The 17,251-nt window shown below is 34.7% G+C and overlaps 1 long non-coding RNA gene across 1 annotated transcript; it reads right to left on the reverse strand.

Moving 5' to 3' along the window:
* Window positions 1-2,512: 2,512 nt before the first annotated feature.
* Window positions 2,513-8,956, reverse strand: LOC135320167 (uncharacterized). The gene is made up of 3 exons (XR_010379409.1): window positions 8,936-8,956; window positions 4,539-4,630; window positions 2,513-2,577 (listed from the first exon to the last, which is right to left on the reverse strand). It is a non-coding gene; the product is annotated as an uncharacterized LOC135320167 (long non-coding RNA).
* Window positions 8,957-17,251: the final 8,295 nt, after the last annotated feature.

Genomic DNA, 17,251 nt, shown 5'->3' on the forward strand with positions numbered 1-17,251 from the left:
AGGAAAGAAATGGTGGATTATTTAAGAGTGGCAAAAGGGTAACATTTCCTACAAAATTGCCTTGGCAATACATCAACCTTTTAAAGAGGAATTGATTTTTTTTTTTTTTACTTTATATTAAACTGCAGCCTTGGTGATTTTGTTATGCACTATTTATGGGTGGAGTAGGTGATAATGGAAAGAAGCAGGCTGATATATGCTTACCCATATTCATCTAATTCTAAAATACTCAATATATCTTCAGCAATAAAGAAAAAATTCCAAGCAATAAAAAAGACTCCCCAAAGCTCAAACCTGTAAAAACAATGAAAGTTAAAGTTTCTGTATAGCCCTCTGTACCTTTCAAAGCTTTCTGCTTCTGAGGGGAGAGCATTATGTCTATTTGGTGATAGTAAGTTTCCTTTGGGTCATTTTTATCTCCTTCAGAATATGGCTTTGTTGATTCAGTCCTTTGGCACTCTGCTGGTTCCTGTTTAAAACTGGTTAGTCCAAAGTTGTTTTCATCTTGGTTACCATGTTGATCTGCATCATTGGTCAGTGTTTTCTCAATAAGAAACAGATTATCTGTAGCACACACTGCACAGTTGAACTCAGCACTGTTAGGAAAACCCATTTGAAAACAGACTTCCTCTTGATTCTCTTTTGATAGGTCTTCAAAATCTCTGTGGCATGCATTCTTTACCACAGACGTAATTATCTGGGATGTGTCTTTCTCAACATTTCCCAGAGAGCTGGGTGACTCGTTAGGGGTTGTAATTCCCATGGGATAGTTAGAATAAACTGTGCCTTCTTTATCATTCTGAATAATTAATCTTTGGTCTAACTCGCCAGTTACTAAGGTCATTACTGGTGCTTTTGTTTTGCTGGAGACTTCTGTCTCTGGATGACTTGCCTGGGACTCCGTGTGATCCCATTCTGTTGTGCTGTGGCTACTACTGTTAAGTGGGCTGCCAGCAGAGAGGCTGTTGGAGGATGCAGGGCTGAGAGCTGGATGCTGTGGACTCCTCCTTTCCAACAGTTGCTGTGCTTTTGAATGAGAGTCACTTTGCAAAGTGGCTTTGGTAAAGTTTCTGTCAATCACATTAACATGCTCTTCCTCACAGTCTTTCAAAAATACAGCATGGTGATCAAAGGAAAATGTATCCTCAGGGGTTTCTTTAGGTTCTGAGTGTCTGGTGGCCCAGTGTGATGGGCTGAAAGAGATGGAAGACTTCAGAGCATTTTGAACAGAAGGGAAAGATAAAGAATTTGACTTCTCGTAGCAATCTGCAAGTGGAATTTTGCTGCCTCTGCAATAAATGTTGGCTGCTCTTTCTCCTTTGAGTTGCATGCTCAGAGATGATGAAGAACAAAAGTCAGAGTCTTGGCCATCTTGAACTAGAAAGATGTCAGCAGTGGTACTTGGCATATAATTTATTCCTTCTGTGCTGTGCTGTATATGTGAGTCTGATGTGGTATTTTCTGGCTTATCAAAGATGATTTTTCTTTCTCTATCCACATCTTTGGGATCCTCAAAAGGCATTTTACTTAGGTCTGTATCACTTAAACTTGTGGTCTTCAGGGTATCACGCAAAGTAGGAAGAATGTTTTTGAGAAGAGTCTCAGCCTCAGAGAAGTGTTTCTTTCGGGGGGTATTCTTATTAATTATAAAGTCCTTCTGCTGAAATAGGGCAGCTTCTACCTCACAGTCATCTAAGACTGAAGATAGTGTGTCAGGCTTATTCTTCTCCCTCTCAGGGGTTGAACACAGAGAAGCCACAACTGTATCAAAATTCTCCTCCTTCTGGGCAGCAGACACAATAGGAGAGACATGCAAACAATCTGAACTCTGATGCTTGTTTTCAAGCTGCCGCTTTTCAGAGCACCTGGTATCAGACTCTGACGATGACTTGGGACATTCTTTAGTAGTTTGATTGGAGGAAATGTTTCTGTACTTAGCTATTTTCCCACTTCTTTTAGGATGAGTTACATTTATTAATACATTCTGTTTCTTACTCATGTATTTGACTTTAATTCCTTTCCCTACAATGCTCACTTTCAGTGAAGGGCTCTCCGCTTTGGCGATATTGCCTTCAGATTTAGATGGTGTCTCACGTTTTAGTTCTTCTACTGATATATTCTTGGATTTAGAAGAGTAGCTTCTAGAAGTGTAGCATCTCTGAATGTGTCTGACAGAGTAATACTGGTGACATTTCGAACATCTCTTTTTTGTGGGGCTCTGTGTTCCTGTTTTACAGAAAAGTCTATTCTTGATTTCTACTTGTACGTTGAAAGCTCCACATTTCACTTCTGAAATAATTTTGCCTTTTGCTCGTTTAAAGTCTAATGTGTCTGGGAAATCCTGAAGTGTAATCTTTCCTGATAATGATTCTTCACAGTCATTAAACATGACAGCTGGTAAGACTTTCACTGGCTGATGAGAAATGGACGAAGGAGGATCATCATTTTCCCTCTCCCTACTTGTTTTGCTGTCAGATGGAGGTCGTTTCTTATCTTCAGGGAGAAAAGGGGACTTCGGCTTTGTCATAGAAGCAGTTGTATGCTTATCTCCATTCTCCTTAGCAGGCTGAGGTTCACCTAAAGAAGAAGCAAAAAAAAAAAAAAAAAAAAAAAAAAAGAGTTTTCTGTGTCCATTTAGACAGCAGATGTTCCAAATTCTAGGATGAAATTCAATGCATATCCTTTTTAAGTAATTTGAGTAACATTTTTTGTTCATTTCTAGTATGGCAAGGTATTTTCCACAAAATTCTATTTCTAGCATCTTATTTTAAATCCATTATCTTAGAATGCAGAATATCACCTGGTAGTTTTAGGAAGTAAGAACCTAATTAAGTTTTACTCTGAAACAGAGACTTCCAAAATGGATGAAATAAAAATTTCAGAGCGAATTTATACAAATACATTTTAAGAGACTTCTTGATAAAGAGCAAGTTGCCATGATCAGGTATTTGAGCATGGCATTATAAGGCTATTGGCTAAATCAAGCTTGATCTAATTTGAGATGGTACAACTAATAAAGATGTTGCCAGAGAGGATGGAAGAGACCTGAGTATAACTTCTAGACAGCCCTTTAAACAGGCCCAATAGTTTCCTTTGCTTGGGGCAAGGAGCTTTTTATAGGACAGAAAAGGTATCCTAACATTGCCAGATCCTCTCATTTTTCAGGAGAAAACTATACTCTAGATTTACTATATTGTGAAATTTCCTAGTTTCTAGAGATTGGCTCACATTTTCAAAAACCCTCTATAGATGGAGGCCAATACATTTAGAAACTAGCTTTGACCCAACAACTGCCAGCGTGTAACCTTTACTCCTCTGCTTTATATGTTAGAATATTTTGCTTTAGAAATTTGTGAACCTGAGTATAAGGTACCAGATCTTGTGTAAAAAACAGTGGACAAAATACAAAGATTTCAAATTACATTTTAAACTATGTCTGAAAGAGAGTATTTCAAAAGGAAAAGAAAGAAGAATGGGGAACAAATAAATTATGAAGTTATACACCAGATGTCCACATGGATATTTTTAATAAATTGATTAAGCTAAAGTTGAAAAAGGATTACTTATAATTATTTTAAATATTCTTAATTGCGTATGATTTATATATTCATGTATTCTTAATATAAAATACTTACACAAATACTTAAAAAAGTGAAGAAATAAATTCTATTTAATCAGAAAAAGAAAAATATCTCACCAAAACTTGGCTAGAGGTGGCATAGAAGTATGGGGTACAGAAATATAATTGCTGTTTCAGAATCAAATAAAGAATCATACATTTAGGAATTACTACTTTTGAACTTCAGGGGAGGTATACAAACTTCTGATTTGACATACAGGTTCTCAAGCATACTGAAGTTCCTTGGAGAGACTAACTATTCCCAATTGTCTCTCTTGGAGTCTGAGAAAATGGCTTTTCTCACAGCAAGTACTGACAGTTTCCAGTGGGCCTGGTAACAACCTGAGAGCTGTCATGTGGAAGTCATGGGAGAAAGGACATGGAGACATAGTTCCCTAAAGCCCATTTACATACTTACATTCTCCTTTCCTGTTTAATACAGCATGTACACAACAGCAATATATAGACTGATAGCCTGCCTTCCAGAATTGTAGATTACAACTTATTCTTAAAATAACACCCTCATGCCAAGAACATTTCAGTTTATAGCCATTTTCAATTTTGTAATTTTACAGCTTATAGCCTCTTTCAACTGACTACTTTTCAATTTCTGCAAGTAGGAAGATAGAATTGAGACAGTTATGTATTAATGCATTGATAACAGATTCTAAGACTATGGGTTTTAATAACCTTTGATTATGTAAATATTTTTATTTAAAGTTTTACTATTCACAATTCACATAATTAATAATGCAGAAGTGTGTACATAATAACAGTTGAACAAATTTCTAAATCATTTTATAACATTTATATGCATTTATCTTCCTTCTTTCATAGATATCCCTGTGATAAAGGACAAGATACATAAGCTGAGTAGTTCGTTTTACATGTACTTGTAAAACCAATAAATTGGACTTACATACTGTGGAATTCAAGATTTTCCATTTTTTATAGACTTTTCTTCTTTTCCTCCTCATTTGGGGGAGCAGAGGGTCTTCAGCTTTCACTGTTCTTTGAAAGCATAAAATTTGAAATTATTTTCCACTCAGAATTTAGGTTTAGTAAAATTATTGACTAACTCAACTCATTGGCCAACTTGATAGCATGGTATCATTCTCTGGTATCCCATAGTATTCTACTTTGAATACATTTTATTATCATAATCATATTCTCCTTTCCTGTGTAATTCCACCCCAACTATTTGGTGCATTGTTATATACTGTGTGAACATTCATATGTATATTCTTTTCAAATGTATAGACATTTAGGATGCAAGTTATAAAGCCATGTTCTGTTTAATAGATCATTTTTATATACCAATTTTTCTTAGCCTAATAGAAATACCTAATTATTTTGGTAAAGTTGACCCTAATTCAATATCATCAAATTTATGGTCCTGCTAAATTAAGTGGGGTAGAGAGATGGTTTGCCTTTTATTACATTTTCATTATATACACTATATGTAAATATTATAAGATTTAATATACTCTATACAGTCTTCGTAGAAGAATCAATTATTTGAAGAAGATCAAATTTATTATTTACCTTGATTATGAAATAAAGGATTATTTTCCCTGGCGATGTATTTAATAGAAAGTATTGGGGAGATACCTGGGCAAAAGGCAGCCTGGTAACTTTCCAGGTACCACCTCAAGCAGGCACCAGCCTGGAGCTAAACTGGATTCGATTGCTTTACTTTCAGAGGATTAAACTGTCTGCAAAGATGCAAAGAGAAACAGCTTCCCACTGAGGCAGTTTGTTTTCAGTGTGCTTGGGCAGCTGTGCTTTTGGACACCTCAGCAGAGAAGCTCAGCTTTTATCTGTTTTACCTGTAACTCATATAAAATCTGGCTGCTCTGTGGCCAGTTTTGGCAAAAAATTTATTTAAATTCCTCTTAACTCATCTCTCTCCTGAAAATCCACTACATCACAATATGTATTGATTTCAAATCCTTTTTCTTCCAGAAAACTCTCGAAGTCTTACAACATTATGGAGATTCTTTTTCCTTAGGCTACCTTTCTTACATAGAGCAACTGACACTCGTTTTCTGTCTTCCAATTATCCTTTCTATTCTCTCCCCCAATAGGCACAATTAAGTTTCTCTGGCTGACTAAGCAAGTAATAATCCTTTCTTCTCAGAAGGCCAATGTGGAGATGGGATTGGGGAGAGGATTACAAACACGTAATTAATATCTGTCTTTTTTTTAACCCCTGTCTTACACACATTGGATTTTCTAATTAAAAAAAAAATGCTTCAAATGCACTTGACTAGGGTATTGACATTTACTCTATGATCCCCTATAGTTTGAACAGCAAAATGCAGCCTGCTGCACTGTGTTTAGTGGAAGATCTGGGATGTGGTCTGGCTCTGCTGTGTGCTTGGCAGGTTATGTAATTTCCATGAGGCTGAGTTTCCCTCAAGTCTAAGACTAAAATGATAACAAATTTCACCTTGCAGAGTTGTCCTGAAGAAACACAACTGAAAATATTTTACACATGCTTCCGGTAAATGGCATCTATTATTCTTTATCTTCTATTAGAGTGTATATACACATCTATTAGAATATACATGTAATTACACTTGAGCAATGCCTGACATTGGGAGACTATCACAGGAGTGCTTAGACAAAGCTGATCAAACCATAAACTCTTTTTGAGCTAGAGTATCTAAAAGAGGTTTTCAAGATTACCTCATCCAAAGTTCTCATTTTATAGGAGAAAAACTGATACCCAGAGAGTTCTTGCTTCTTGTATCACGATAATAATGGCAAGTTCATGACTAGAACCTAGGCTTTTGGGAATTTGGCAGACTCTTTCTTTGAGTGACATATGGTAGATGTCCTGGAATTATTTCTGATCATAAAGAGCAAATTTTATAATCAGTTTGTACTTCAGCTCTGAAATGGCACAACGACTTTGTTTCAGGAAATTGAAAGAACTGTTAATACGTGCCTAGTATCTAGCTCAGTGTTTGGCACATAATCAGTGCCTAATAAACATGCAAGAAGGAATGAATTGATGGGCAGCCCCAATCTGTATCTAATTATGTTTTTAATAATAGGCCCTCTTCTATTTCTAAATGTATTCTTTCCTTTTACTCTGTATTAATTTGTTGATAGTAAATAAAAGTTCTACTTTATATATATGTATACACACATATATATTCTATTTTATATGTATATGTGTGTATATATATATATTCCAGATTTTAAATGTGTATATAATATATATTATAAATGTATATAAATAGATATATATTTTAAAAATACGGACAATTGCAATAGCTTCCTAATTGCCTTTCTTTCTCCTCTATTTATATTCTTTGATTATTTACATAGCAGCCTGATTTTAAAAATATATAAATTAAATCATGTTATCCCCCTTGTTTAAAACACTCTAATGGCCTCTCATTCTACTTTGAAAAAATTCTAAGCAGTTTAGTATTTTTTTTACACATAAATATGAAGTATAATTTTATCCACAAATAAAATATATCACCACTAGACCCTGGATTTACATTAAGGTTTTCATTCCACTGCAGATTTCCAGGGCTTATATTTTTCATAAATGTTTATTTGTTCTGTGCAAAATTGGCAATAAAGCTCAGGAAAGTTACCGTGATTGCTATTATATATCAACTGAATCCTATCACATTTGAGACCTTTATATTGGATTTTGTAGGTCTTTTTTTAACTGGGCTTTGACTCATTACTGTAATTCACAAAAGAATGAGGAAAAATGTAAACAGGAAATACGAACAATATCTTTCTACTGCAGAATTACACAATGAGACCATTATTCTGAGAAAATTTTTAAGACAGTAAAGATTTTTTTAAAAGGTATCATTAGAAAATTTTTTACTGGTGCCATTTTTTGGGCAAATTACTTAAAAATTCTCTATTATATTACTAAAGCTGAAACGTTTTCCTTGTAACACACAAAGGGAATGTTCTATTGCCAGTAAGAAGAGAAAGATTCATAAAAAGGTAGATTATGATCACTATTAAAATTCTAGGAGACGATGAAATAAATTCAGGAGGTTAAAGGCTTAACTTCCAGTGGGAGCATATCATCTAATATTCTTTTTAATGCCCATTGGCACCAGTTGTCTGTAGAATTTGAAAGAAATCTTAATGTATTTCTTATAACTTCATTTTCTTGATTTGAACAGAAAGCCTATGTTATCTCTACTAAGTATTTAAAGGAAATTTATATATGTAAAACAAATTATGAGAAGTTCATGTTAAAAATACTTACAGAAAAGAAAATTCCAAAATTTGCATTTACTTTTGCAAGTATGTTGAAAGTATGCAAACTTGTCTTCTACTGTCATTCTTGATTTTGAACAGCATGGATTTTAAACTATATTCTTTTGTCCTTAAATTTTTAAAAATTATGTGTGAGCATAAGAAGAATAATATTGGAAAACAGCTGCTTCAATAATGCCTATAAACAAATTCAGACTTGCAGTCAATTTCTATGGGTCTGCAAAAATGAAATTTTATAAACTTGGTTGTTGGCCAGTAATTCTTAATAAATACTATGGTTTCCTAGTGTCTTGAAACTGAACAGTTTTAGCTAAGATCATTTATGGGTGTCTCTCAGCGCTATTGTTGAGTAATAGTTGTTCTTCACACCTTTGCTTTCTTACCACTGCAGAAAGGGTTGATGAGTAAATGTATTTGGATCTATATTTATATACATTGAATATTTGAATCTATTGGGATATTATATTAGATAAAATACTAGAACTTATTGGGTTAAAATTTTAAAATAGAAATAGCCAAATCTCATATCCAGTGAAACCAATTTTGCCTTTCCCCAAGCACCATACATTGAGTAGGTTGTTGAAGCTCACAGGGAATAGTCATGTCTGTCTGCAAAAGAGACTCTTGGTGATCATTGGAGCATAAATCTGTTAAGGTCTTGAGTTCAGAAGAACAGATTTTTTTTAAAAAGCCTCAATATTAAAATAATTGTCTTTAAGGATAAGCTTTGTCGGAATGCCATCACCCTATTTGACGCATAATTGGGCAAACATAACATAACTAATGGAGGAGGGTACTCTTTGGAGAGCAAGAAGGTCACCCTATACAAATGAAATCACAGTCTCTGCAGAAATGAGATGTAGGCAGAAAACAGCACAGTGGAATTATTATTATTACTAGTATTATTGATGTTTTAAAAAACTGGGTAAGGAAATATTTATCTTAGTAAACCAAAAGAAAATTGAGCTCAGTATTGAATAAAGCTTGATCCATTAAGTAATACCAGTAAAGGAAGGGAAGGATGAACTAAAAATGAAAATCCCTTACACTTTCAAAAGTATCTACCCTTTGAAAAGAGATAAGTGTGAGATCATCTACTCAACTCCCTCGTTCTTGTCAGAAGTGAAGAGATGCAGTAAACTGCCCGAGGAAACATAGTGTTGAGATGCTGCTTCACTTCTGTCTTCACATGGCAAAAGGCTGAAAGTGAAGAATTTTTTTATTTAAAATATTTGAAAGATTTTTATTGCTTTACTGTGTTCAAGGTAGAGGATCTTCCTGACATGCATCAGGAACTTTTTCTCTCTCACTTCCTTATGGAATGAGCCTGGTGAAAGGAGTTAGATTATGACTGAGAAAGCCCAGTGTACTTCCCACAGAGACAGACTGAAGAATTTGGCACTCTGTCCGATGGGCTCAAGGTTCTGAGCTGGACTTAATGTAAAAAAGTACATATAATGTAAACTTCAAGAAGTTTACAGTTTAACACAAGAATTCTCAGACTTAAGAGTGCTTAAGAATCCCTGAGCAACTTGCTAAAAATGTAGATTTTGGGCCCCTTTAGAAATTCAGATTCTGACGTGGGGCCCAGGAATATGTATTTTTAATAAGCAGTCACCCACACTCCCACCCCCTTACACACACACACCTGACGCAGAAACCCCATTGAATGAGATACAACTGGATAGGCAGAATGGAGCCTAATTCAGAAAATCTTTAATAACCTTAGGATTTTCGATTAGGGCAGTCCTGAGGAAATTTGCAATGAATTCAGTTTCATTTCATTCCACCTCATTCTCCTCCTCTCCCAGTTGGTACACATTAAGGTTTAATTTTTCAATTTTTTTTTTGTTTTGGTTTAAGCACAGATTCTTTTCCTTTCTTCTGTATCAGTAAGCGTTCTAGGAAGAAAACGCCTTGAGAGATCACTTTCTAATTTTTCTCAGCGCAGTGTAGAGATGCGCTACCCAAATTGTGTCCCAAATCAATTATAGGTGTTAACTCCCTCATATCCTTCTTTCATCTTTCTCTAACTATGACTTGTGATAAAAATCTGATTAGTCAAATTAGCAGGCCAGGGCTACCAGAGTTAAGACAATGTTATGCATTTTTAATTGCTTATCTCCCCTGTGTTCACATTTGGTTTCTCAGAGTCAAAGGTGTTCTATATTTTGGGCTTGACTTTGCCTGTAAGAAGTAAAAGTGGTTGGTGAGTACACAGGGGGTTACTGTGAAGTGGAAGTGTTCAGAAGGAGGGTACTTGGCAGGGTGGATGAGGCACCTAGACCCTGGTCTTCCTATTTATGATGGCGCACCCATCAGCTCATCTTCCTCAGAGCTCAGTATTTGGAGGGCATGGTTCTTTATGAAGCACCACTAGTGAGAGTATCTCCTCGGGAATTAACCACATCCCTGGCTGCTTTTGACTTGAGCCAACAGAGCTTCAGAGGAAATATACTTTTGGGTTCAGCAAAGGTAAATAAAATACCCCAGTGTAGGCAGCCTTCGGTTACTCCAGTCTGCTGAGGAATCACTAGAGATGTGAGCCAAAATGTTAAGATCCACAAGGGCAATGATCTTACTTGTCTTACACTTCACCGTGTCCCTATTATATGTGTGTGGGAAAACACTGAAGGTAATAAATATTTGTTGGATGAACGAACGAGTACCACTTGCTCTGTTGTTTCCCAACTTCAGTAATCTGTATACTACCTTTGTGATTTTTACTGCTTTCATGGAATATGTGCTATTATTTGTGTAATAATTTTTTATCTATTAAATTTTTAACTTTAGCTTCATATTAGACAACAGTATATGTGAAATTATGGGTTGTACTTAACACACAGTAAAACAGAAACAAATAACTAATAAAAAGAAGATATTTTCATCTTGCACCACCCAAAACCATTTTGCATATCAGCAATGGTATGTGTCTCTCACTTTAGAAGGTGTAATCATATTTTATGTGCTGTTATCATGACAGTATTAGACCAGAAATCCCTGAAGAAGTGTACTTTGCTTTGCTTCATCTCCTCTTTGGTTTTAGAATTACTATTAGAGGACAAGTTTAGCTAATCCCATGTGCAGAATGATGCATGAATTAAATATTGCCCTATTCAACAACAATTAGAACCCTCCCTACTCTAAATTTTTTCAGTTATTAGATCTGAGAAATCTATAATTATGGTTTTCTCCTACTCTGACCTTGACCAGCATAGGAACTTTCAGAATCTATCTTAAGAAACCCATTTCCATGTACTCAGTCCCATGTGACAATTCACATCATTCCTCTTTTGTCTAATTATTTATACTGTCTGCATTATATTATATTTCAAATAATAAAAAATTTACTAAACAAGTGTACTTCCATTAAGATGAAGAAGGAGTGAAAATAAAGCACATGTGCATTTAAATATATCATTAGACACTTTGAAAAACTTAGCAAAAGAATAGGCACCGAAGGCTAACTGAATAAATCTCAGGGACTATTTTTTTCTGCTAAAGACTTTCCCTTACTTACTAATTAAATGAAAAATGTCTTTAAGTTTTCTAAAGAGAAGTGTTGTGTCCCTTTTGACTTATTGAAGTGCAGCCACACTACTTCAATGACTGTTCCAGAAGAGCTGTGGTTTTCTGAAGACTTAGTAATTGCTGATTTACCAACTCTTGATGGGTTTAAGTGACACTCTCTTAATTTTGAAGCATTCAATCTGAAAACTCAATTTAAAGTAGTGTTTGAATGTATGTCTTGATCTCCATACAGAAACCTTTGTGTGTAGTTCCCCCTAAACATGAAATCCCTGTGATTCTTTCAATGAAGTTGCATCTTATTCCTCAGGGGCAAATGTCATCAAGTCTGTGACACTAGGGAGTTTTTGATTGCTCAAAACAGAAAATGTGTAACATCTTCATTCCTTTCCAGGAGCCAAGGAAAACTCATATATAACCACACTTTGAAATTCTACAGAGTGAGAAAAATTTTGAGTATATACTTAAAATAAAAATGGCTGTAGGTTAATTCTACTTTTTTGAATCATTCAGAAGAAAATAATGAACAATGTTTTCAAATGTTTCAGTGGAAATGTTATCATCATCAGCTATTTATTAAGAGCCAACTGTTATTTTTAGCAATATTTAGGATATTTTGGGCAATGTTAAACCTTATTACTGGTTTAGAATTCATAATTCAAGATAACTTGAATTACCTTGAAATTACTTGTATTACCTCTGAAAAAATAACTTGATAAGAATATTACTGTAAGTAAGATATATGGACTTTAAAAAGACTTTAATCAAAATATTTAGAGGATATATCTTCTCCAAAAATTTTAGAATCAACATTTTAAAACATTTTCTATGCTCAGTTTACTTACTCACTAAAATAAATAAATTTTTGTAGCTTAATACAAACTAATGCATGTTTTTCAAGCAGTAAAAAGGCTTTTATTTTAAAATATCCTATGCGTGACATTTTTTGAAGACCTTCCTTTTACATAGCTTGAGCTACTGATTAAGCTGAGGTTTTGCCCACTGTCGTAAAAAAGTGTGTAACTGGCAGTCTGGCCAGTGGTGAGGGAATGCAAAATTATGTTTAGAATTAATCTGCCAGGTTAATTTAATCACTTTATGGTTGGGTTTATATTGGGCAGATAATCAGTGCTAACATTCCATCCCATCTCTTAAATTCACTAAGGTCTGGACAGTCTCATGAGATAAGAGTAACTGCATTTTAGGTAGTGAGTTTTTATCTTCACAGGTCAGATCACATACAGAATTTTTTTCTGCAAATTTTTTTTTTAATATTTTTACAAAAATAATCAAGAACACTCTATGAAAGAGTCATCATAGATAATGAGACAGTTGAGAATTTGACCCATCAGAGTTAAACTCCTGGTGTGTCATTTTAAAGACATTTGAAAACTTGGTTGTTCGATGATTTTCCCCCTGAAGAGAGGATAATAAGACTATTTTATGAACATCCTGACTGTAATTTCATCACGTGTCTACTACAGATTTCTTTGAAAAGTTAAATAACTTCACATAACAGGGAGGGAATACAGTATCTTTAAAAAAAAGTAGAAAATAGAAGCTTACTTTTCAGTTTACTTTCCAAATAAGTAATTTTAGGATACTTAGTCAACATTATGGTAATCTGATACTTGAATAAAAGAACTAATGTTTAAATTCTGAGAGAAGAAAAGGAGATAAAAAAACTAATATTTACATTCTGAGAATGAGGAAGTTAAGGAGGACAGGCTGAATTCTTGTTCCACAGAGGAATCTTTGATTATAAATATACATTGCCATAAAATCTTGGAACATGTTACTTAAAGGTCAACTGACAGTGAAGTTGCAAATACTTTATTTTGCAAAGTTTAATTTGAGATTATTTATACCAAAGATATAAGCCAGAATAATTTGCCTATGAAATTGGTCTAAATTTCAGAGTAGATGCAGTTGTTGTTACAGGAAAATTTTTAATCCTTAATGTCTTCTTTCTTGAGATCAGATCACAATATTCTGGGTGATATAATGTATTCCCCAACAATTAAATATAAACATTTATATAATAGAAAAATTAAGTATAAAATTAATCAAGAAAAATTCTACTAACCAAACCAGATGAGAAAATCATTTTGGTGATTAGTACATTTAATGCTGCAGCTGAAACAAAGCAGAATATAGGAATTCAAAACAAGGACTGCTGCTTTGAAATGAAACTGACCCTCACTGAATTCAGAATGAATTTCAATTATGTTTAACAGCCTGGCTTTTCAGTTACATTTTCCTTGCTTTCCAAATGGACAATTTATTTCAAATTACCAAATTAGGGTATCGATAGTGGCTATTGAAATGTGCATATGATGTCTTTCTTAGCATAAACAAAAGAGTCCTAAACATACTGTCTATTTAGAATTTTTTTTGGGGGGGTATATCCATCCTCTCTATTTGATAACAAAGTAAATTACAAACAGCTGTTGGATTTTTTGTGATGAAAGAAATATGGTGTTGAATTATCTTTACATATAACATTCAAATAGTTTTCCTTTTGCCTTTATCGTTTCTCAAGCAACTAATTTACTACAGCAAGAATTAAAATAGAGAACACTTCATTCAAAATGGAAAAAAACCAAAAAAAGTAAAAAGAATGTATAATCAGCTCACCTGGATAAAGCCTTCATAAATTCTTCAACTGTAAAGGAGACATGGATAAAATTCAAATATGTATTTTGAAAGGCAAGAAAATGAAGTAAAGATCCGAGTACCTTGTCTTGCTCTACTTGGGATATATCTGGGTTGTCTAAATCTAAAATCTGATTAGCATACTTAATCTTATGCAGTGTCAGGAGTGATCTGCTATCCTTTAATCTAGTCTATTATTATCTGTCTTAACCATTCCTAACAGTCTGTTTATTTTCAAATGTATTTTTAGTGAACAATGCTGCACTGTGTGCTTTTGTGGCTTAGGAGCCTGGATAGGAGCATTATGAAACACAGCTATGATGTTCTCATGGTGCAGATGAAGTGGAAGAAACCCAAACAAAAATGAAAACTTAAATGCGCTAGTTGGGCTTGTTACATGGGTGGGATTAATTATCAGGTAATTCATTTATCTTTGTGTGTTAGGTACAGGGGCAGAAGCAGTTTGGTACATGGTATGGGGGAGGCTGTAGACTTTGATTAAGATTTAAATTTGAATCCCATTTTCATATCCTGTGTAGACCTTGGGGAAGTCATCTGACTTCTCTTAGACACAGTGTGCTCATTTGTAAAACTGGGGAAATAATACAGGCCCTGACTTAGAATTTTTGAAATTCTATGAAATGTATCAATGAAAACATAGTTTAGAATCTTTAAATAAATGAAACATTTCTATTTAAACTAGTAGCGTATGATAGTGATCATAATTCTTCAGGTGATCCTTAATAAATATTAATACCTGATAAAAATTTAGAAGGTTTGTCTTGTGGTTTTTTGCAAGAACATAAATTATGGTGTATATAAAGGGCTGGAAGAAAGGGAAGTGATGAGAGTTGAAACTGCAGAGGTAAATTACTATGCTAAGAAAATAGGACTTTATCCTTTGTCCAAAGGGGAGTCTTTTACAGGAATTTTAAATAAGGGAAGGACTAGAAAAGATTGCCTCTTAGCAAAATCTCCTTGGCTATAATGTAAAGAATGGATTGGGAATAAAATCTGAAATAGGAAGGGAAATAAAAGGGACAGAGTTTGGAGACTGACTGAGGGGTAGGGTAGGGTGAGGGATAAAGTAGACACATTAAGGATAACAATATCCAAAGTTCCATGTTGGGTAATTGCAAGACTATTGAAATAGGTATACAGAAGCAGGAACATGCTTGGGAAAAAAGATAATTTAATTTTATACATATATTTAGGAGGCTCTGAGATATCCACGTAGGTATGTCTGATAGACAGCTGAAGATAGAAATTTGGGAACCAGATAAGTAGTGAAGGTCCTGCAGAAATGTGCAGAGTAACATGAGTAGAAGGCCCATCTGAAAAATGACCAGAACTTAAAAAATTGAAAGAAAAAAAAAACAGGACTGGATGTGCTTTTGACAATGCAGCATTATTAGGAAAGTTCTGTAAGATAGCTCTAGTAAGTGGACAAATAAAAGGATTTGGGGTGAAATATTTGGACTCAAGCTTTGGCTCGAGGCAAACCAGAAGCAGCTGCAAAGGGGTTAGAAAAGGAGGGCAGAAGACTTTAGTGCAAATGAGGGGTGCTCGATAAGGGGGCCAAAAGCTTTGGAGCTTTGACACCACAGGGGCTGAAGAGAGGCACAGAGACACAGCGTATTTTGAGGAGACAGGAATACTAATGTTGCCAAGAGCTTGAATCTTCAAAAAGAGTCTCATCAGTCAGAAGAGATCTAGCAAGGAGTTGTTTGCGAACATACACTTAGTACTGAAAATGATTTTTCCCCTACACTGTATCCTGTCCTTCTCCTTCCCAGGACACTCAAGTAGAATTCAAAACAGCTTCTGAAAAAAGGTGTGCATTTTATTATTATATCCCATAAATTTTCAAATAATTTATTTGCCCAAAGGAGAAATGAGCAAAAGGAAAGTTACTTGAGTAATTAGATGGCATGGGGAAAATGGGTAATCAGCCTGAATTCTTCTTTTATTTGGGAAAATTTTTTCAACTATTAAATGAACATTTAGTCATGTTGATAGGGCTAAGAGGCAAATTCTATCTTCACTGAAGGATATCCACATACATGGTACTCACTGGTGGAAGTAGCACTTTTAACTTAGCTTTATTCCTTCAAGAATACTACACTTCTTTTATTGCTAAGCAGACAATGCTATCCATTGGACAACAGATATTTCTCCTTTCACAAATCCCATTATAATGATGCTCTACAGAAGGCGGGGAGTGGGGGGGTGGCTGTGGAATTTTAAAACAGATCTTTTTTTTTTTTTTTTCTTTTTTTAAGCCTTTTTCGTAATGGATACATTTTTCTTTCTAACTAGAAGTCTGATAAGAGACAAACTACAGCATAAAGAATGAAAACATGCCTGGCTTTCCATTCCTAGGCTCATGCGAACTGTACCAGACCAGCCCCTTGTCTCACCCCTAATGGATTAGGAGCTTTCTTTTAATCACTTAACTTGTGAGGTAGTTTCATTTTTAGTAATGTGGAAGTTCCACCCAGCAGTAGAAATTGAAAGTGGTACTCGTATCTATTTTAGAACAGAGTTAGTGGACAAGTGATCTAGTCTGAAGTTTATTTTTGTTTACTTTTTATCCTGCTCATTTTACTCTAGCCTGAAATTGCACTCGTATTTGGAGCAGTGTGATGTTTTGAACATCTCAGAGGAGTACCTTATAAATATTTATTACTGCTTTCAGATAGCAGTGAGTGCAAGTCATCTCCATCAGTGGGGTAAAAACGATTTAAAATGCCATTTATTCAAGCTTTGCTGCTAAGAGTTACTTTGCGTTTTTTGCTGAGTTTACTTGTGTTTATGAAACAAGTTTGAGTGCTCTAGTGCCAAATAGTTTGGGGGATTTGGAACTCCAAAGAAAAGATGCCCCAGCAATGTGTGCAAATTCAAATCTCAGGAGCCATGTTGGCCTTGACTATTATCTGCTCTGCGTTGTCATAGTGAGGTCTTCGGGGGAATCTAGCCATGAAGGGGAAGCCAGTAGGAACTCTGTGTGTTCTGGGAGGCACTGTGAAGGATGACAGGAGAAAATACGGCTATATCTGTGTGAACCTCAAACTTTTCATGGCTGTAGAGGTATATAATAATGACTATTTTTTGAAAAATACTCTTATTTTATACAAATTACTAGGTTTGTCATACTGACCTCTTTATTTCCCAGCCTTT

The sequence above is a fragment of the Camelus dromedarius genome, chromosome 3 (assembly GCF_036321535.1).
Source record: "Camelus dromedarius isolate mCamDro1 chromosome 3, mCamDro1.pat, whole genome shotgun sequence".
Taxonomy (NCBI): Eukaryota; Metazoa; Chordata; class Mammalia; order Artiodactyla; family Camelidae; genus Camelus; species Camelus dromedarius.